Here is a 22,865-nt window from a genome sequence, read left to right as displayed (position 1 = left end):
TATTTTTAAAGGTTCATTCCAGCTCCTTGGGGAAAAAAAGACTATAAGGAGGCAAGGAGAAGTAAGGAGACCAGTTAGTCTGTTTGTAATAACACAGAAGAAATGATGGGAGCTGGACAGGAATGGTAGCAGTGCAGGTTGTGAGATGTGGTCAGATACTAGATGAGCTTTGAAGGTAGACCTGACAGGAGTTGCTAATGGGTTAAATGTGGAGAATGAGAGAAAGAGAGGAATTAACAATGACTTAAAGTTGGGTTTTTATTATTTTTAAAAATTTTTTAACTTGAGCATCAATATGGATGGAGTTGCCATTAACCAAGGTAAGGAAGACTCAGGAGGAGCAACTCTGGAGGTAATATCAAAAGTTGGGTCTTACCTATGGTACGTTTGAGATTCTTATTAGTCATCCAACTGAGGATGTTTAGTGGATTGCTGGATATGTATCTGGAATTCATAGGAGATATCTAAACAAGATATAAGTTTGGAGTCATCAGGAAATAATTAGAATTTTAAAACACAAGTTTTGATTAGATCACTGATACCAGATAAATATTTGATAGGTAAATAAATATTTGTTGGTGAGTGTACACACATACAACAGTCTGTTATGCTATAACACATTTTCTATAACAATAACTAGGTTATATGCAATTGCAAATAAAGAAACAATGTGAATATAGTGTGGAAATTGTGTTGGGGTAGAATTATAACCTTCAGTGTGAATGGGAAAAGGTCTTAGCTGCCACACTGTCAGGAAGTTTTTGTTTTGTTTTGTTTTTTGTAAGCTGTATAGCAGGGTCACATTTCATTATTTTTGCATGTGAGTATCTTATATTGCAGCATCATTTGTTGAATTTCTGTTTGTTTGTTTTGCTTGTTTATTTTTTGGGGGAGAAGTGCATGGCCCGGGAATCGAACCCGGGTCTTGCGCATGGCAGGCGAGAATTCTACCACTGAATTACTCTTGCAACCCCAGTCAGGAGACTTTTTAGCTTTAATTTAAGAAAATTAAAAGCAAAGGCTGCACTCAGGCTCCCTTTCCAAGAAGGCACACCTCCAGCCTTGCTTGGCTCATAACTAGCTGCATGTCTGGGCTATGTAAAGCACACTGATACGTTCATTTTCTTTTGTTAATGCTTGGGCTATAAAGTTGCACAAGTTTTGAGTGGCCTGCTCCAAACTCTTTTTTTTTTCCTATAGGACGTGCTATTTTTAGAATGTGATTTTGCAAAATGAGAGGTTTTTCAGGATTATAATATGTCACTTTACATCAGAAATGCTTACATGCAGTTGACATGTAATTTTTGTCAACATTTTTCCTGACTTTTTTTCTTTAGGAATTGTGCCTTCACCTCCAGGTAAGGCTATCAATCACATGCCCCTCCACCCCTTAAAAAAACAGGGGTGGGGTGGTGCGACGGTGGCTCAGTAGCAGAATTCTCACCTGTCATGCCGGAGAACTGGGTTCGATTCCCAGTGCCTGCCCATGCAAACAACAACAACAACAACAACAAACAGGGGTGGACACATGAATCAGACCAACCAATCAGAACATCTGGGAGAACTTTGCTGGAGTCATCTGGAAGGAGGAATCTCTTAACTCTGGGAATGGAAATCTGGCTGTTTTAGATGCTATTACTTAAAAGTTAGTTGTCAATAAGGGAAAGGAAGCACAAATTAAGAGTCCAAAATAAGTTATTCATCCTTGTCTTCCTGAAAAACTCCTAGTCTTTTGTTAAGATTCCATTCAGGTTTCATTCTTGTGAAATGTTTCATGACCACCTCTCATTCCCTCCAAGGAGAGTTGTGATCTTCCCTCTCATTCCCACAGCATCCTGTACACATCTGTATACTATATATAATTTTATTTCATTGTCTATTCCTCTCCTACCCCTATCCCTGGTCTGTGAGATTCTTGATAGTAGTGACCGTCTTATTAGTCTATATAAACCCAGGACCTAATGCAAGTGCACAGTAAATGTGAGTTGAGTGAATGAAGATATGATTCTGGTAATATGTATATGATCACATAGCACTAGAAGACACATTGTATTGGATAAAAGTAGGAGGAGGAGGAAGAGGAGATGAAGACAAGGAGGAGAAAGAGAAAGGAACAAAAATTTGGGAAGTCGTAGGATTTATCGTAGATAAGAATTTTGGTCCAAGTACCTAATAGCGTAAAGCAAAAAGCAGGAAAGCACTTCATTGGGATTAAACTTGAAAATAAAGAAGCAAGAAAGAATGGGAAATTCAGAGTAGGGGACATGTGGGAAGAAAGAACAAAGTTGTAAAAGAAAGACAACTTTAGAGAATTAGAGGGTAGAGGTAGAAAAGTTGAAGGACAATATTTAGGAAGGTAGGTATGGACAAGGAAGATAAGTACAGGAAAATAGATGGGGAAAAGATGGAAAGTATAGAGGTTGGGGTGAGAGTTGGGGTTGGAAGTTCCTGGATTGCAGTACCTCCGAGCTTTCGATAAATATTTACTTTCTGCTGTGTTAAATCATGTGCTGAGTTGTTGGGACATTGAAACGAATAACAAATTCATGGTCCCTGTCCATCATAAGAGTGGTCTGGATTTATATTGGGGATAAGAAAGCAATGAGATGATGACAAGAGGCCTGTGTTAGTGTGTGTGCGCGCGCGTGTGTGTGTGGAGGGTGTTTGCCTACTTTTCTGAATAGAAAACACCTTCTATCCTTTATCAGAGTTGTAGGAAGTGTGGCAGTTGAAAAGTTGAAGAGGACACTCGGCTTTGGCCCCAACTGCGGAAGGGTCTGGGTTGTGCCCTTTCCAGCTAGCAGCAGGTGGAAAGTGTGTCAGATGGGCAGCCCGGAGGGCAACCGGTCCTTGTGAGCTATGAGTCCCGGACGAGGGAAGACCTACGGCAAAGGATATTTTTGGGATCAGGGCTGTGCCTGACTCTGGGCTGCGTGGGTCCCAGCGCCACCGCAAGGGGGAAACAGAGGGTGTCAGGTGTGGGGGACAATTACAAGTGTTTGGTCGTGTGTCCTGGAGTTGGTTTGGCACAGCATGTAGGAGAGCCTTGACAATGCCTCGTCCAGATGGCATGTGAAAGGTATGATGAGCTCAGATGGGCATCCTGGTGACAGCGGGTCCTGGGGTGGCGGGGGGCTAGGGAAAAGGGAGACCAACGACGGAGGCACGCGTCCTGTAGTAGCGGGCGGTAGTCTGGAGCGGCGGGCTGCGCCTGGCGCGGCTCAGGCTGGGTGGGCTCTGGAGCCGCCGCCTGGGGGCGTCCGGCTGTGAGCCCTGTAGTTAGCGGAGGCTGGAGATCGTCCCCCCGCGCTCTGCTCTGGTACCTCCGGGGGCGGGGAGGAAGAGGGGCACGCGGCGCGGAGAGGCGGGCGCCGAGCGCTTGAGTCACTCGGCTCCCCGAGGTTAGGAGCTGGACTTCGCCTCCCCGCCTGGGGTCTGCGTTTCATCTCCGGCTTCAGCGACTCACCCGTTGCAGGCTGGCCCCCCGCCTGAGGCTGGACCAACAGGCTTTCTATCTATTTGAGGGCCAGGTAAGTTTCTCGTCTCTTGATGCCTCCTGCTTGGGTGACTGGAGGCGGGGGATGCGGGTATCTCCCAGCCTGTGTGTCTGTTCTTTGCTTCCTCCCTTTGGTTCTATCCGTCGGAGATAGAAAGTTAGATTTGTAAAACGCAGCAGAGAATATTGAATCCATGCTCAGACCGCAGACAAACCAAACTCTAGGACCATATTCTTAATTTGCCGGGTACTTCAAATGTCTGGATGCGGCGTTTATTGGGCTTGAAATGTTTGATTTGTTTCATGTTTCCCTCCTCCCCCACTTTCTTCCTAGGTGATTCTTGGAGGTGGGTACAGGGGAGCTAGAGGGCTGAGCTGGTATCCTTTGCCAGGGCGGTTTCCTCCTTTCCGGCGAGGTGGCAGATGTTTTACTGTAGTTGGGATCTTGGAACATCCCTCCCCAGCCCAGGATATGCCATAGCTGTAAGGTAATTGCAGTTACTGCATATCTATCTCATCACCATTTAGTGAATCAAAATGTTCCCCAGGCACAATTAATGTGAATGTCATGATAATGTTGAAACAATTCATTGGAGGACTCTACTGAATATTTTAACGTGTTGTACTCCTGAAATTTTTTTACAGGTGGTCTTATTCTCACTATTTTCAGAGATGCTTCAAAACCTACTATTTCCCTCTTAAGAATATCAAAAGAACCAATTCTATTTCTTATAAGGATTTACAACGCAAAACTACATGTTAGTGTTCCTTTTCCTCTCCCAATGGGAGGGCAATGTGTTTCCACTAACTGCTTTTAGGAAAATCAATGCGGGAATAGTGAACCCCCTCCTTTCTCCATCATTAAACACCAAGTGTTCCTGTGACTATTAAATAGGTACTGATTATTGCTGTCGTTTTTGCTTAAGAGTAGAAGCGGAAAGCACCTCTTGGAATGCATGTATTTGTTTTGTGGCTCATGTTGACTACTGATTTCTTTATCATCAATGTTGTTTGGTTTGATGACATTGTTAACAGGTGGTCTCAATTCACATCACATAATAATCCTGTTAAAGGCAAACATCCCTGTTGATTTTGGAGAACAGCCACCCCTCTCCCCAACCATGTTTTTATCCAGCTTTGGTGGTAGGGGCAGGGGCATGCAGAAAGATGGGGGAGGGGGTCTTTCCTGATTGTTGATTAAGTCATCTATCATAAATTGTTCATTCCTGAATTGTCATTGAGTTCATATTCTGTGATTCTTCTTTCGGAGAAAATGAATAAAGCCTTAAATGTTTAGTCAGATCACGAGAATAACTTTTTTTTAGAGTTGAGTGGAAGCTTTGGATGATTATCTTTTCCAGTGCCCTCCCAGAGAGACTTCTCTGAATTTTGCAGTCTAGATTGGGCTGTTAACCATTCCTTGAACACCACCTGGGCACGCTTTCTCTTCACTCCTAGAAGATAATCCTTCCAATTCAGTGGTCCTCAAAGTGCAGATCCTCGAAACACATTGGGTTTTAAGTAAACAAGACTTTGCCATATATGAGAGACGTCTATATGCTCTGAATTATTATTATTTTGTTGTTGCAAGTAATAGTAAATCCGACTAAGAATGTCTTGCACAAATAGAGAAATCTGCCAGTAGGTGATTTCTGGAGTTGATCTAGTGGCCCAACAATGTCAAATTTCTGAGTCAGTGACTGTGAATTTATTTATTTATTTATTTATTTTTTGTGGTTTCAAGATGGCTGTGACAGCTATGAGAATTACATCTTTACTCCATGTTCAAAGGCAGGAAGCAGGGGTGGAAAGAGACAGAGTATTTTTCTTGTGCAGTTTTCTCTTATCAAAGAAGAAATATCTTTCCTAGAAGTCCCTTAACAGAATCTCCCTGTGTTTCATTGGCAAGATTTGGGGTACAGAGCTGCCCTTAATGCTCTTAGAGTTTGGGAAAGTGAGTCTCTGGCTTTTCATTTTCTACAGTGGAAAAGAGGCCAGACAAAGGGATCTTAGGGTGATTTTAGGGAGCTAACTGATATGTCTTGTAGATTGTCATGAGAATGTTTTTTTAACCTGTGAATGGTCCAAATAAGAAATTAAATATCAATAGAGAACACTTTCAGAACACGTTATTTTTTTCTCCAGAACATATGGTATTTTAAGGGTGTTAAATAGTCACTTGTAGAATGTATTAACTTTTAGAGACTGCAGGTAGAGCATGTATATATTACATATATAATCTACATAATATATAGAATATGGTTTCCAATATATGACATATAGAACATACCCTATAGTTCCTGGAATAGAGTAAACATTTAGAAAATAATCGTCCTTTGAGTAGACTATTGAGTTTGGAAGCTTTACAACTTCACGAGAACATGGAAAAAGTAGAAAGGATTAAGCAAGCGAAAACTGATTAGTTGTTTGGTACCTATGCTCTGTGAAGCTTGTTTATAAAATCTGAGTCATTGATTTGAATCCTAGAAGCCTAGTGGGCCACTTAACAGGAGGGACTAGACGAACATAGGAAGAGGTAGTGGGTACTGATAATTTAGATCAATAGAGTTTCTAAGGGGTCATCCTTATACCTGTACTGTAGGAGATGAAGTACAAAAAAAAAAAAAAAAACCCAAATAGTTCAAGACTTGTTTCCTAGAACTGAAAAATTTAAAACTTTGATGCAAGAAAATAAGGAGGGCTGGCCACGGTGGCTCGGCAGGCAAGAATGTTTGCCTGCCATGCCAGAGGACCCAGTTCGATTCCCGGTGCCTGCCCATGTGAAAAGAAAAGAAGGAAGTGAATATTACTGCCAGCTTTCCCAGAGGTAGTCCTCCGACACTCTGAAGGTGCCAGGTTTTGGGACATAGAAAAAGGAGATCAGATAAGCTATTTTCAAGAGAATGAAATTTAACAATTGCAAAATTCTGTACCTTAGATTTTTCACCAGAAAAAAAGAGTGGAGTGGACTCTCGGTGGTTCTCAAACTTTATAGCACGTTCAAATCATCTGGAGAGCTTTTAAAAATCCAGATTTATGGATTGATTCCCAGACTACTTAAATTATAACCTCTGTGATGGGATCCAGGTAAATATCATTGTTGTTTTCTATTTTTAAAAATTGTACTGTGGTAACATATATGCAACACAAAACTTCTCATTTTAATTACTTTAATGTGAACAATTCAGTGATATTAATTACATTTCCAGTGTTGTGCTACCATCACGAGTATTCATTATGCAAACTTTTCCATCACTTCAAGGAAACTCTGTACCCATTAAGCAATAACTCCCTCTGGTCCCTGGAAACCATTAATGCACTTTCAATCTCAATGAATTTACTTATAGTTATTTCATATAAGTGAAATCATACACTATTTGCCCTTTATATGTCTGGCTTACTTCGCTCAACATGAGGGCTTCAAGATTCTTCTATGTTGTAGTATGTATCAAAACTCCATTCCTTTTTATAGCTGAATAATATTTCACTGTATGTATATACTACATTTTGTTTATCCCTTCATCTGTTTACAAATACTGGGGTTGTTTCCATCTTTTGGCTACTATGAATAATGTGGCTATGAACATTGGTTTACAAATATCTATTTGAGTCCCTGTTTTCAATTCATTTGGGTATATACCTAGAAGTAGAATTGCCAGGTCATATGGTAATTCTATGCTTAGCTTTCTGAGGACCTCCAAACAGCAGCTGCACAAGTTTACATTCCAACCAACAAAGTACAAAGGTTTTTAATTCTCTGCATCCTCGCCAACACTTGTTATTTTACATTTTTTAAATAATACCCATCCCAGTGGTTGTGAAGTGGTACCTCATTGTGGTTTTAATTTGCATATCACTAATGACAAATGATGTTGAGCACCTCTTCATGTGCTTATTGCCCATTTTGTATATCTTCTTTAGAGAAATGTCTTCAAGCCCTTTGGCCCATTGTTTAATTGTTTGATCTTTTTGTTGTTCAGTTGTGGAAGTTCTTTATATAGTCTGTGTTTTAACCCCTTATCAGATATGCGACTTCAAAATATTTTCCCATTCTGTAGGTTGTGTTTTCAGTTTATTGAGAATGTCCTTTGTTTCACAAAAAATTTAATTCATTTTTTTATCAGAGAAGTTCTGAGTTTACAAAACAATCATGCATAAAATGCAGGATTCCCCTGAACTACTCCACTACCAATACCTTGCATTGGTATGAAACATTTGTTTCTATTGATGATAGCACCTTTTTTTTAATGCTTTTACTATTTTTTGTTTGTTTTGTTTTTTTTAACTTTTTTATTGTATAGAATAGCATATATACAAAACAAAGAAATAAAAAAGCAATTGTTTTCAAAGCACTCTTTAACAAGTGGATACAGGACAGATCCCAGAGTTTGTCATGGGCTACAATGCGATCCTCATATTTTTCCTTCCAGCTGCTCCAGAATATAGGAGGCTAGAGGCTTAAATACTTTATCATCACAATAGACTTTTTTTTCCTTCGTTTTTTGTGAACAATAACATATATACAAAAAAGCTATAACTTTCGAAGCACAGCACCACAATTCATTGTAGAACATATTTCAGACTTTGACATGGGTTACAATTTCACAATTTTAGGTTTTTACTTCTAGTTGCTCTAAAATACTAGAGACTAAAAGAGATATCAATTTAATGATTCAGCAATCATATCCATTTGTTAAGTCCTACCTTCTATGCATAATTCTCCCATCACCTTTGATCTTTCCAAACCTCTCTTTGGGATTGTTTGAGTGATGGCAATTCTGAATTTTTGATATTGGAAGGGCCTGTCACTAATATGGAGTAGGGAGATGGAATTATTTGATGTTCTGGAGAGGCTGGACTAGGTTTCAGCCCAGACTTGTCTGGACCAGGGACCCATCTGGAGGTTGTAGGTTTCTGGAAAGCTACTGTAGTACATGGAACCCTTGTGGAATCTTATATATTGCCCTAGATGTTCTTTAGGATTGTCTGGAATGGTAGTGGTTGGGGGTTGGCAGGTTATGATAGGTAACAAGGTCTACCTGAAGCTTGTGTAAGGGCAACCTCCAGAGTAGCCTCTCGACTCTATTTGAATTCTCTCTGCCACTGATACTTAATTAATTACGCTTTTCCCCCCTTTTTGTCATAATTGTTGACCCCATGGTGCCAGGTCAGGATTCATCCCTGGGAGTCATCTCCCACATTGCCAGGTAGACTTTCACCCCTGGATGTCATGTCCCACATAGTGGAGAGGGCAATGATTTCACTTCAGATTTGGGCTTAGAGAGAGTGAGACCACATCTGAGCAACAACAGAGGTCCTCCAGACCTTTCTCCCCTCCCTCAGGGGACTTTGCCAATACTTTTTGATTATCTGCACAATATACTCTAAGATGTTTCCAGGCATTACAATAATCTACACAGGATTAAAGGATCTCTTTCTTATTCTGGGCTTCCTGTGTTTCAGTTGTCCAAATGAGGTATACAGATAGGTTGAATTAGATTATGCACTACAGAAAATTTCAGCTCCAGATCAAATAAACCTTTCTTCCATTGGTCTCAAAGAGTATGTGTGGTTCTAAAATATAAACACTGTCTTCCTTACCCCTATGTTCTGAATTACTTTAACCGCAACCTGTTCGACTTTGTTCTTATCTCTAAATATCAGGTTATATATATAAAACAGCCTCTCAAAATCCAGAAATAATAATTACCACTCCAGACTTAATGTGTCTGCTCTAAAAGCTTACAATCTAGACCCTTGTTTTCTTATAAGCATTTTCTAAAGGTGACCATACCATTGTTGTTTTTTTGTTTCTGGCTTATTTTATCTCACCAAATGTCCCACATGTTCATTCACATCATTGCATGCCTCACGACATTTTTCCTTTTTGTAGCAGCACACCTTCATTCCTAAGGATACACCATCGTTAGCCAATCTGTTTCTCCATCAATGCATCCTTCAGCCACTTGCATTCATCAGGCATCATGTAGAGGGCCCAAAGTCTACAGTCCATCAACATTTTCAATTTTAGATAATTTCATTGTTCCCAAGAGAAAGAAAACCAATAAACACACCCTCACCAATTAGGAAATTTAAACCTCTTCTTAACTCTTGTCCTTCACCCCATTATTTACCTCTGCTGTTGCTGTGGCAGTGCTGATGGTTTCCTTTTGAACATAGCTCATAGCATGCAATAGCAGTTTTCCCCCTGTACTCTGGACTTAAACACTCTGTATACAAGAATCATATCTTTGAAGTAATTCGTATGAACTCATTCATATTTCTAGTGTGAGTCAGTGGGACACACAGGTCTATACAACCCTTCAATCCTGTTCATCTTCAGTATGGTAATATTGCTTCTAGACCCACTTGAGAATTACCTTCGCTCTTATCTTTTCCCTTACATTGGAGTTCAACCTCATTAGCTAATGATTCACCCATCTCTAGCTTCTATGTATCTCTAAGTCCCTTATATTCTGTATTACGAGCCTCTGATTATACCTTTATGCTGGTCATAAAAGTGGAATCATACAGTATCTATCCTTCTGTGTCTGGCTAATTTCGCTCCGTATTATGTCCTCAAGGTTCATCTATCTTGTCATGTGCTTCAGGATATCATTTTGTCTTGCTGGTGCATAATATTCTCCTACTATTATTATTGAAACATCTATCACTCCCTTCAGTTTTGCCAATGTCTGTCTCATGTACTGTGGAACTCCTTGATTGGGAGCATAAATATTTATGATTGTTATATCTTCTTGGTGAATTGACCCTTTAATTAGTATATAGTGTCCTTCTTTGTCTCTTATGATGTCTTTACATTTAAAGTCTGTTATGTCAGATATTAGTATAGCTACTCCTGCTTTCTTTTGGTTACAACTTGTGTAGAAAATCTTTTTCCATCCTTTCGCTTTCAATCTATTTGTGTCCTTTTGTCTAAGATGAATCTCTTGTAAGCAGCATATAGCTCGATAACGTTTCTTCATACACTCTGCCAATCTGTATCATTTAATTGGTAAATTTAGTCCTTTAACATTAGAAGTTGTTACTGAAAAGGTGTTTCTTGATTCCACCATCTTATCTTTTTATTTTATTTGTCAGATCTATATATTCTTTCCCCTCTTTCTCTTTGTATTATTTAAATTATCCTTAGTGGTACTCTTCGATTCTGTGCCCTCCTCCAGACCTCCTTCTCCTGTCTTTTTTTTTTTTAGCCAGCAGAACTCCTTTTAGTATTTCTTGTAGGGCTGAGCTCTTGTTGACAAATTCTTTCAGGACTTCTTTGTCTGTAAAAACTTTAATCTCTCCCTCAGTTTTGAAGGACAATTTGGCTGGGTACAGAATTCTTGGCTGGAAGTCTTCCTTTTTCAGGATCTTGAATCTATCATTCCACTGCCTTCTCCCCTCCAGGGTGCTAGTTGAGTAGTCTGAACTCAGTCTTATTTGATTTCTTTTGTATGTAGTAGATTGTCTTTCTCTTGCGCTTTCAGGATTTTCTGCTTCTCTTCAACATTTGATGGACTGATTAGTATGTGCCTTGGGGAAGGCCTTTTTGGATTTATTCTTTTTGGAGTTCTTTGGGCTTCTTTTACTTGTATATTTATGTTCTTTATGAGGGTTGGGAAGTTTTCCCCCATTATATCTTCAACTACTCTTCCTAGCCCTTTACTCCTCTCTTCTCCTTCTGGAACACTAGTGACTCTTATATTTGTGTGCTTTGTTTTGTCTATTTCCCTGAGTTCCCATTCATTTTTTTCCATACTTTTTGCCATTTGCTGATTTGAGTCTTTGAAATCAATTATCCTGTCCTCTATATCACTTATTCTTTCTTCTATCTCTTTAAATCTTGTGTTGTATGCCTCTAGTATGTTTTTCATTTGGTCAACAGAGTCTTTAATCTCTGTGATTTCTGCTAGTTTTCTATTTGTTCTTTCAAATTCCTCTTTGTGCTCTTCTACTGTCTTCTTGATCTCCGTTATGTCATTTACTATCCCATTTATTTTATTAAGTAGCATTGTATGAACATCTTTGATTAGTTGTTCCAATGTCTGTGTCTTCTCTGGTGTTTTAATTTGCTCATTAGGCAGGGCTATATCTGTCTGCATTGTGATATGCTTAGTGATCTGCTGTCTTCATGGCATGTAGATATCTTGATTGATTTACTTTGGGAGTTGCTTTCTTTCAGTAGTCTAAGGACTTGTGTTTGCGGGATGGTTGTACAGCAGGGAGCAGGGCACAGGGTGGAGCACTCAGTACGGTGATCCGTTTCAGGGCAGGTATGGGCACAGTTTGGGGATGTTACGCTGATGCTTGTGAACGTGAGCACCCAGTGGCCAGGGAGGATGTAGCTGTGTGGGTGTACTGGTCTTGGGGGAGTAACCCTGGTGCATGCTGGTCTAAGGTACGGGGCCCTTTGTGCGCGTGCGTAGATTTGTGACAGCAGGTCAGCGTTACGCCTACGTGGATTGGGGGCAGATGTGACCTGGCTGTACATTCTGGCACTTTCTCAGAGTTGGGAAGTAAGGCTGAGGGCTGTGTGCATGCTCTATTCTAGGACTGCTGTAACGTGCAGTTCCCAGAGCTGAATGACGCCATTGGGGGCCCATGTGAATGCGTGGGCCTAGGAGTGCCATAAACGGATGCGCTGAGCTCAGGAGGGTGGGGTGAGGCTATGCAACACTATGGGTGGGAAGCGGTGGTAGCCTAGGTATGGAGGTTAGTGCCTGCAGCCTTTATGCGCAGGCAATAGCCTGCAGAGAACAGGGAGGGGGAGGTAGTTCTTGGGAGGTGTGCAGGAGAGATGGGTTAGGCTGCACTTGGGGTGTGGGTGTGGGACAGCTACGTGGACTGGGGGCTGGTGGGATGGGAGTGCCTGGAGTGCAGGGAATGGGAGCGGGTGACAGGGTTCAGGTGCTTGGGGTGTGGGGTGAGTCCCCGGTCACTGGGCTGCACTGCTGAGGGCCTGGCTCACTTCCTAGTCCCATGCCCCTGGCCGTGTACTTCTGCAGGCTCCACGCCTCCATGCCTCCGCGCCTCCACGCCAGGCTCCAGCTTTCTGCCTCTCAGTTCCTCAGCCTCTGCAACCAGGGCTGTTGCATGTGATGCAAAGGCTCTCCCAGGTCAGCCGCACTCCCGAATCACCGCCTCAGTTGCCCTTCTGTAACTTTTCCATGGAGCAGGGCTGATCTCGAGGTACTCCAGTTGGCCATCTTCCCGGAAGAGCCCTAATTTTACTAATTTTTAACAGTAGTTACTATTATTACACTTGATGAAAGATTATTAAAATAGTTTTATCTATTGTCCATTATTTATGTTAGGTGTATTTTTCCCATATACCACCTATTATTGCCATTTTGTATTGGTATTATACATTTGTGATAATTCAAGAGAGAACATTCTTATGTTGTACTATTAACTATAGTCCATCATGTACAATGGGTTCACTGTCTGGTACAATCCTATGTTTTATCTTTTAATTTTGTTTTAGTAATATATACATCTTAAAAATTTCATCTTTTAACCACATTCACCTATATAGTTCACTACCATCCATTTTCAAACCTTTACTAACATCCTAAATAGAAAGTCTGTACAAATGAAGCCTCAACTACCCATTCTCTAACCCCAATCTATATCCTGGTAATTTATATTGTAGACTATAAGTCTATGAGATTGCTCATTGTAATTATTTCATAACAGTGAAATCATACAATATGTGTTCGTTTGTATTTGGCTTATTTCATTCAGCATAAGTCTTCCAGGTTCATCATGTCACATGCATCAGGACTTCATTCCTTCTTATGGCTCAGTAATATTCCATCATATGTATATACCAGATTTCATTTATTCATTCATTGGTTGATGGGCATTTGGGATGCTTCCATCATTTGGCAATTCTGAATAAAGCTGCTGTGAACATTGTTGTGGGAATATCTGTTCAAGTCCCTGCTTTTGTACTTCTGGGTATATACGGAGTAGCGGGATTGCCAAATCATATGGTAATTCTATTCATGACTTCCTGAGGAACTGACATACTGTCTTCCACAGCGGCTGCACCATTTTACGTTTTCACCAGCAATGACTGAGTATTCCTATTACTCCACATCCTCTCCAACACTTAATTTTTTTTATAATTGACATTCCAGTTGTTATGAAATGTATCTCATTGTGGTTTTGATTTGCATTTCCATAATATCTACTGATGTTGAGCATCTTTTCATGTGCTTTTTAGCCATTTGTATTTTTCCTCTTTGGAAAAATGTATACTCAGGTTTCTTGCCCATTTTGTAAATGCTTGTTTTCTTGTTGAGTTGTAGGATTCCTTTATATATTTTGGATATTAAACCTTTATTGGATATGTGGTTTCCAAATATTTATCCCATTGAGTAGGTTGTATTTTCACTTTTGTAGCAAAGTCCTTTGATGCACAAAAGTTTTTCATTTTGAGGTGGTCCCATTTATTAATTTTTCTTTCATTTCTTATCCTTTGGGTGTAAAGTCCAAGGAACCATTGCTTATCACAAGATCTTGAAGATGCTTACTTACATTTTCTTCTAGGAGTTTAATAGTCCTGGTTCATATATTTAGGTCTTTGATCCACTTTCAGCCAATTTTTATTTATGGTGTGAGATAGGGTTCCTCTTTCACTCTTTTGCATATGGATATCCACTTTCCCCAGCACCATTTGTGGAAGAGACTATTCCTTCCCAGTTGAGTGGACTTGGCAGCCTTATCAAATATCAATTGTCCATAGATGAGAGGATCCATTTCTGAACTCTCATTTTGATTCCATTGGTCAATATAGCTATCTTTATGCCAGTACCATGCTGTTTTGACCACTGTAGCTTTGTAATATGTTTCAAAATCAGAAAGTATGAATCCTCCAAATTCATTCCTTTCTTTCAAGATGATTTTGGCTAATCGGGACACCTTACCTTTCCAAATAAATTTGATGATTGGCTTTTGCATTTCTGCAAAGCACGATCTTGAAATTTTTGTTGCAATTGCATTGAATTTGAAAATCACTTTGGGAAAGGATTGACATTTTAACGAAATTTAGTCTTCCAATCCATGAACACAGAGTGTCCTTTCATTTATTTAGGTCTTTGATTTCTTTTAGCAGTGTTTTTTAGTTTACTATGTACAGGTCCTTTTCATTCTTGGTTAAATTTATTCCTAGATATTTGGTTCTTTTAGTTGCTATTGTAAATGGAATTTTTTCTTGATTTCCTAATCAGGTTGCTTAGTATTAGTGTTTAGAAACACTGCTGATTTTGGGTATTGATCTTGTTTTCCACCACTTTGGTAAACTGTTTTATTAGCTCTAGTAGCTTTGTTGCAGATATGTAGTTTCTATATCTCGGATCATATAATCTGCAAATAGTGAAAGTTTTACCTCTTCCTTTCCAATTTGTATGCTTTTTATTCCTTTTCTTGCCTAACTGCTCTAGGTAGAACTTCTAGCACAATGTTGACTAACGGTGGTGAGGGGGGTCATCCTTGTCTTCTTCAGATCTTAGAGAGGAAGCTTCACTCTTTCACCACTGAGTACAATGTTAGCTCTGGGTTTTTTCATATATACCCTTTATCATGTTGAGGAAGTTTCCTTCCATTCCTATCTTTCAAGAAAGGATGCTGGATTTTTTTCAAATGCCTTTTCTATGTCAATTGAGATGATCATGTGGTTTTTCCTCTTTGTCAATGTACTGTATTACATTAATTGATTTTCTTGCATTGAGCAACTGTGCCAGTTTGAAAGGATTTATGTACCCTAGAAAAGCCATGTTTTAATCCTGATCCAATCTTGGAGCAACCATTTCTCTTAAAACCTATTCAGCACTTTATATTGGAAACTTGTTTAAGTTATCTCCATGGAGATGTGACTCACCCAGTTGTGGATATTAACTTTTGAATAGAGAGAGATGTGACTCCACCCATTCCAGGTGGATCTTGATTACTTTACTGAAATCCTTTAAAAGAGGAAGCATTTTGGAGAAAGCTTGATAATGACAAGAGCAACAGAGGAGAATGACAAAAGTTATGAAGTAGAGAGTCCACGCTGCCAGAGACCTTTGAAGATGAAGGAGGAATACATCCCCAGGAAACTTCATGAAACAAGAGGCCTGCAGAGAAGGCTTACAGATGTCGCCATATCACCATGTGCCTTTCCAGTTGAGAGAGACCCTGAATTTCATTGGCCTTCTGGAATCAAGGTGTCTTTCCCTGGATGCCTAAGATTGGACATTTCTATAACTTTAATTTAGACATTTTCATAGACTTGCTTTAATTGGGGCATTTTCTCGGCCTTAGAATGATCAACTTGCAACTTATTAAATTCCCCTTTTTAATAGCCATCCTGTTTCTGGTATATTGCATTCTGGCAGCTTGCAAACTAGAACAACCCTTGCATACCTGGGATAAAACTCACTTGATCATGGTGTATAGTTCTTTTAGTGTGCTGTTGGATTCAATTTGCAAGTATTTTATTGAGGATTTTTGCATTTGTAAGAGAAATCGGTCTGTAATTTCCTTTTCTTGTAAAATCTTTATCTGGCTTTGTTATTATGGTAACATTGGCCTCATATAATGAGTTAGGTAGTGTTCTGTCCTCTTCAGTTTTTTAGGGGAATAATTTGAGCAGGATTAGTATTAATTCTTCTTGGAATGTTTGATAGAATTCACCTGTGAAGACATCTATCTGGTCCTGTGCTTTACTTGGTAATGAGGTTTTTGATTACTGATTCTATCTCTTTACTTGTAATTGGTCTGTTGAGATCTTCTATTACTCCTGGAGTCCATGTAGATTATTTGTGTCTAAGAATTTTTCCACTTTATCTAGGTTGTCTAATTTGTTGGCATACTATTGTTCATAGTATCCTCTTAGGTACCTTTGTATTTCTGTGGTGTCTGTAGTAATGTCCCCTCTCTCATTTCTGATTATCTTTATTTGTATACTCTCTCTTTCTTTTCTTTGTCAGTCTAGCTAAAGTTTTGTCAATTTAATAATCTTTTCAAGGAACAAGCTTTTGGCTTTGTTAATCATCTCTATTGTTATTTTTAGTCTCAACTTCATTTATTTCTGTCTCATCTTTGTTATTTCTTTCTGCTTGCTTTGGGAATAGTTTGCTGTTCTTTTTTTAGTTCCTCCTAGTGTACAATCAAAGTCCTTGATTTTAGCTTCTTTTTAAATGTAAGCATTTAGGACTATACATTTCCCCCTCAGCACTGCCTTTGCTGCATCCCATAGCTTTTGATATGCTGTTTTCTCATTTTCGTTCATCTCAAGATATTTACTTATTTCTTTTGCAATATCTTCTTTGACCCACTGATTGTTTAAGACACACTGATTGTTTAAGAGCATGTTGATTTGTGAACTTTTTAATTCTCTGCCTGTTATTGATTTCCAGCTTTGTTCATTTAGGGTCAGAGAAAGTGTTTTGTATAATTTCAATCTTTCTAAATTTATTGAGACTAGTTTTGTGACCAACATGTTGTCTGTCTTGGAAAATGATCCATGAGTACTTGAGAAGAATATATATCCTTCTGTTTTGGGGTGCAATGTGCTGTGTGTATCTTCTAGGTCCAGTTTACTTATCCTATTATTCAAGCTCTCTGTTTTCTCATTGATCTTCTGTCTAGATGTTCTATGCATTGATGAAAGTGATGTATTGGAGTCTCCAAATACTATTGTAGAGGTGTCTATTTCTGCCTTTGGTTTTGCCAGTGTTCACCTCATATATTTTAGGGCACCATGGTTATGTGCATAAGTGTTTATGATTATTTTTTTCATGGTGGATTTCCCCTTTTGTCAATATATGGTATCTTTTTCTCTTATAACAGTTTTTCATTTAAATTTGATCTTATCTGATATTACAATAGGTACCCCCAGCTCTTTTTTGTTACTGTTTGCTTGGAATATCTTTTTTCGACCTTTTACTTTCAACCTATTTGTGTCTGCATCTAAGGTGAGTCTCTTGTAAATAGCATATGGTTGACATTTTTATCCATCCTGCCAATCTGTGTCTTACGATTGGGGAGTTTAATCCACAAACATTCAATGTTATCACTGTAAATGCAGTACTTTAGCCAATTTATCATTTGGTTTTTATATGTCCTATTGCTTTAAATTTTTTTTATTGTAAAATATAACATATATACAAAGCAAAGACAGAAAAAAAGCAATAATTTTCAAAGCACACTTCAACAAGCATTACAGAACAGATCCTAGAGTTTGTCATGGGCTACCATTCCACTATCTCATCTCTCCTTGTAGCTGCTCCAAAACACTGGAGGTTAGAAGGAAAATTAATATAGTGATTCAGGAGCAATACCCATTTGTTAAATCCCATTTTCTCTGTTATACTTCCTTCTTCTCCTTTAATCTTTCTTCCAAACTATGGAGATCTTTGAACAATGCCCATTCTGACTTTTTGATGTTGTTAAGTGGTGTCCACACTAAAGAATAAGGGGATGAAATTAATTGGTAATCTTGGAGAGGCTGGTTGCTCTGAGTTTCAGGATTCATCTGACCTAGGAACCCTCTGTGAATTACATGTTCCAGGAAGGCAACTCTAGTGCATGAAACTTTTATAGAGTTTCAGTTTGACCCCTAGGTGTTCTTAAAAGTCTACCCGAGTGATGTTGATTAGGGTTTAGGCAACCATGGCAATTAGCACTATCTAACTGAAGCTTGCGTAAGAGCAGCCTCCAGAATAGCCTCTTGACTCTATTTGATCTCTATTAGCCACTGATGCCCCATTTTATTATACAACTTTTCCTCCTTTTGGTCCAGAAGATACTGTCAACCCCATGGTTCCAGGGCCAGACTCATCCCTGGAAGTCACACCCCATGTTGTCAAGAAGACTCCCACCCCTGAACGACATGTCACATGTAGGGGGGAAGGTAATGATTTTTCTTGCAGAGTTGGGCTTAGAGAGAGAGAGGCCATGTCTGAGAAACAGGAAGTTTCCTGGAAGCAACTTTTAGGCCTCATTATAGATAGTCTTAGCTTCACCATTACAAAAATAAGTTTCATAAAGGCAAGCCTCAAAATCAAGGACTTGGTTTATTTCTTGGGCGTCCCTAATGGTATCCCCCCCCTCCACTTTGAACCCTCAAGAGACTCTACTAATATATATATATATATATATATATATATTTGGGGGGGTTCATGATCTGGGAATTGAACCCAGGTCTCCTGCATGGAAGGCAAGCATTCTACCACTGAACCACCCAAGCACCCAATACTTTTTAATTATCAGCCCACTATGGGCTGAGAAGTATCCAGGTATTACATTAAGCTATACAGAATTACAAGGCCTCGTTCCCATTCTGGATGCAAGAGTTTGGGTTGTTTAAATGAACTATCCAGACAAGGTCATTTAGATTGTATGTTACAGAAAATTTAGGTTCTAGACATAATAAACCTCTCTGCCTTTGGTTTCATATAGTAGGTGAAGGGTTGGGATACTTACACTGTTATCTTTTACCCTGCATTCTAATTTGCCTTAGACCCAGCTACATTGGCTTCATTTAAACTGATCTCTTTCTCAGTTACTTTAACTGCTATTGTATGTAGCTATGATAACTCTCAGGGCTGCAGCACTCCATGTCTGGGTCTTAAGTGTCACAGAGTCACTCAAAGTTCCAGAGAAATACCAGCTGGTACACATATAGCTCAGTGTCTCAGAATCTAGAAATACATTTACAACTTCAGACTAAATAATGGCTTACAATCTAGGCTCCCATTTTCTTACAGAGACCTTAGCATGTTCTTTTGTTTCTGGCTTATTTTGCACAACACATTGTCCCCAAGGTTTGTTCAGTTTGTTGTGTACTTCTTGATATCCTTCCTTTTTGTAGCCATACCATATTCCATCATATAAATGTATCCCCATTTGCCATTGTGCTTCTCGGTCATTATTATCCTTCAGCTCCCTCCATCTATTGGGCATCATGGATAATGTCCAAAATAAATAAATCATGTCTTACGGTATCCTCACTTGGTTGTATTATGCAGCACTCTCAATTTTAGACAATTTTCATTGGTCCATAATGACAAAGAACCGCCAAACACAATGTCACCAAATAGCAAATCAAGACTACTCCTTATCACTTTTCCCTCCCCCACCAATTAGTTGCCCATGGTAGTGCTGTGGTATTGTTTTCGTCTTCCTGTTACCTGCTGGCCATAGCATGCATTTTCAGTTTCCCCCATATCCCTCTACTTTTGACTCTTTGTCAACTATCGAACCACTGAAATAGTTCATACAAGAAATTATTTATAATTGTAGGTTTAATCAGCGGGATACATGGTGATATACATCCCCTTTCAATCATATTCACCTTCAGTATGGCTATGTTACTTATAAACCTCTAATCATTTACCATCACTTCTAATTATTCCCTTGCATTTGTATTCAAACTCTTTGGGTAGCCTTTCCTCCATCTCTAGCTTTTGCGTACCTCTAGGTACCTTTAGGTACCTCTTCTATGGTGTAACCCTTGAGATTACCTTTACCAGAGTCATAATAATGAAATCATACAGTATCTGCCCTTTTGTGTCTGACTTATTTCACTCAGCAGTATGTCCTAAACATTCATCCATATTGCATATATGCTTTGGGACCTCTTTAATATCACTGCTGCATAATATTCCATCTTATGTATATACCCCATTTTGTTTATCTACTTGTCTGTTGATGGGCACTTGGATTGTTTCCATCTTTTGGCAATTTTGAACAATACTGCTATGAACATCAGTGTGCAAATGTCTATTCATGACACTGCCCTCATTTCAGGTCATAAGACAACTCAATATTTCGTTTTTTGAGGAATTGCCAAACTGTCTTCCACAGTGATTGCACCATTATACATTCCCACCAATAGTGAATAAGTATTCCAATTTCTCTACATCCTCTTCAACATTTGTAGTTTTCTGTTTGTTTAAGAGTAGCCATTATTATAGGTGTGAGATGATATCTCAATGTCATCTTAATTTGTATTTCCCTTATAATTAATGAAAATGAGCATCTCTTCATGTGCTTTTTAGCCATCTGTATTTGCCCTTCAAAAAATGTCTATTCATATCCTCTGCCCCTTTTATAATTGGGTTGTTTGCTTTTTGTTTTGAGCTCTCTAATTTCTTTGTGTATCCAGGATATCAAACCTTTATCGGATATGTGGTTGCCAAATATTTTCTCCCATTGAATTGGCCGCCTCTTCACCTTTTTGACAAAGTCATCAGGCACAGAAGTTCTTGAACTTTCGGAGTTCCCATTTGCCTATTTTTTCTTTTGCTCCTTGTGCTTTAGGCATAAAGTTTAAGAAGCTACCTCCTCTTATTGGATCTTGAAGATGTTTCCCTATATTTTCTTCTAGAAGTTTTATGGTACTGGCTCTTATATTTAGATTTTTAATCCCTTTTGAATTGATTTTTGTATAGGGTGTAAAAGGTAGGGGTTCTCTTTCACTTTTTTTAGCTATTGATACACAATTCTGCCATGCCCATTTATTGAAAAGACTATTCTGTCCCAGATCAATGGATTTGAGGGCATTGTTAATGATCAACTGCCCATAGGTTTGGTATTCTTTCTCTGCATACTCAATTCAATTCCATTGGTCGATATTTCTTCGTGCCAGTACCATGCTGTTTTGACCACTGTGGCTTTATAGTAAGCTTTAAAGTCAGGAAGTGATAGTCCTTCCACGTCACTCATCTTTTTTAGGATATGTTTAGATATTTGGGCTCTCTTTTCCTTTCAAATAAATTTCATAACTAGCTTTTCCAAGCCCTCAAAGTAGGTTGTTAGGATTTTGATTAGTATTACGTTGAATCTGTAGATCAGTTCAGGTAAAACCAGCATCTTAATGACATTCAACCTTCCTATACATGAGCATGGAATGTTTTTCCATCTATTTAGGTCATTTTAAATTTCTTTTAGCATTTTTTTGTGATTTTCTGTGCACAAGTCCTTGACATCCCTGGTTAGGCTTATTGCTGGATACCTGATTCTTTTGGTCACTATTTTGAATGGAATTTTTTCTTTAACTGTCTCCTCAGATAGGTCATTGCTTGTATATAGAAATATTACTGATTTTTGTCCATTATCTTTTATCACACCACTTTGCTGAAGTTGTTTATTAGCTCAAGTTGCTTTGTCATAGATTTCTTAGAGTTTTCTAAGTATAGGATCATGTCATCTGCAAATAATGAAAATTTTGCTTCTTCCTTTCCTATTTGGATGCCTTTTATTTCTTTCTCTTGTCTAATCGCTCCAGCTAAGACTTGTAGTACAGTTTTGAATAATAGTGGTGACAGTGGGCATCCTTGTCTCATACCCGATCTTAGGGGGAATGCTTTCAGTCTTTCATTATTAAATATGATGTTGGCTATGGGTTTTTCATGTCTGTCCTTATGATATTGAAAAAATTTCTTCCTATTCCTATGTTTTGAAGTGTTTTTATCAGAAAAGGATATTGGATTTTGTCGAATGCTTTTTCAGCATCAATCTATATGATCATGTGATTTTTTCCCTTTCAATTTGTTAATGTGTTGTATTACATCGGTTGATTTTCTTGTGTTGAACAACCCTTGTTTTCCTCGTGTAAACACTACTTGGTTGTGATGTATAATTCCTTTAATGTGTCACTGGATTCGATTTGCTAGTATTTTGTTGAGAATTTTTGCATCAATGTTCAGTAGGGAGATTGGCCTATAATTTTCCTTTCTTGTAGAGTCTTTATCTGGTTTTGGTATTAGAGTGATGTTAGTTTTATAAAACGAGTTAGGTAGTGTTCCTTTTTCCTCAATTTAGCAGTAATGGTGTTAGTGTTCTTTTGCAATGTTTGATAAAATTCCCCTTTGAAACTGTCTGATCCTGGGCTTTTAGAGGAAAGATTTTTGATGACTGATTGAATCTCTTTATTTGTTATTGGTTGGTTGAGATCTTCATTCCTTTCTGAGTCGGTATAGCTTGTTTGTGTGTTTCCAAGAATTTGTCCATTTCATCTAAGTTGTCTAGTTTATTGGTGTATATTTGATCATAATATTCTCTTATGATTTTTAAAATTTCTTCAGGATCCCTAGTAAGGACCCTCCTCTCATTACTGATTTTGTTTATTTGCATCCTCCCATTATTTTTCTTTGTTAGTCTAGCTACAGCCCATCAATTTTACTGATTTTCTCAAAGAACCAGCTTTTGTTTTGATGATTCTATTGTTTTTTTTTTCTGCAGCTTGTTTATTTCTGCTTTAATCTTCGTTATTTCTCTTCTTTTATTTGTTTTGGGGTTGGTTTGCTGATCTTTCTCTAAATTCTCCAGGTAAGCAATTAAGTCATCAAGTTCTGCTCATTCTTGTGTTTTAATA

The 22,865-nt window shown here is 38.6% G+C and overlaps 1 protein-coding gene across 4 annotated transcripts in view; it reads left to right on the top strand.

Moving 5' to 3' along the window:
• Positions 1-3,008: 3,008 nt before the first annotated feature.
• The window catches only part of SYTL5 (synaptotagmin like 5), a 257,063-nt gene continuing 237,206 nt past the window's right edge, over positions 3,009-22,865 (top strand). Inside the window, exons 1-2 of one of the 4 annotated variants that reach the window (XM_077145607.1) lie at positions 3,352-3,530; positions 6,435-6,583. The gene's annotated coding sequence lies outside the window, so the exon portion shown is untranslated. Of the gene's footprint in view, positions 3,080-3,351; positions 3,531-6,354; positions 6,584-22,865 lie in introns of those variants that run through there. The other 3 variants (XM_077145610.1, XM_077145605.1, XM_077145608.1) reach the window with 3 other exon arrangements.

Source organism: Tamandua tetradactyla, chromosome X (assembly GCF_023851605.1).
Source record: "Tamandua tetradactyla isolate mTamTet1 chromosome X, mTamTet1.pri, whole genome shotgun sequence".
Taxonomy (NCBI): Eukaryota; Metazoa; Chordata; class Mammalia; order Pilosa; family Myrmecophagidae; genus Tamandua; species Tamandua tetradactyla.
The sequence above is the reverse complement of the archived record's forward strand: the minus strand, read 5'-3'. Positions and strand labels throughout refer to the sequence as shown.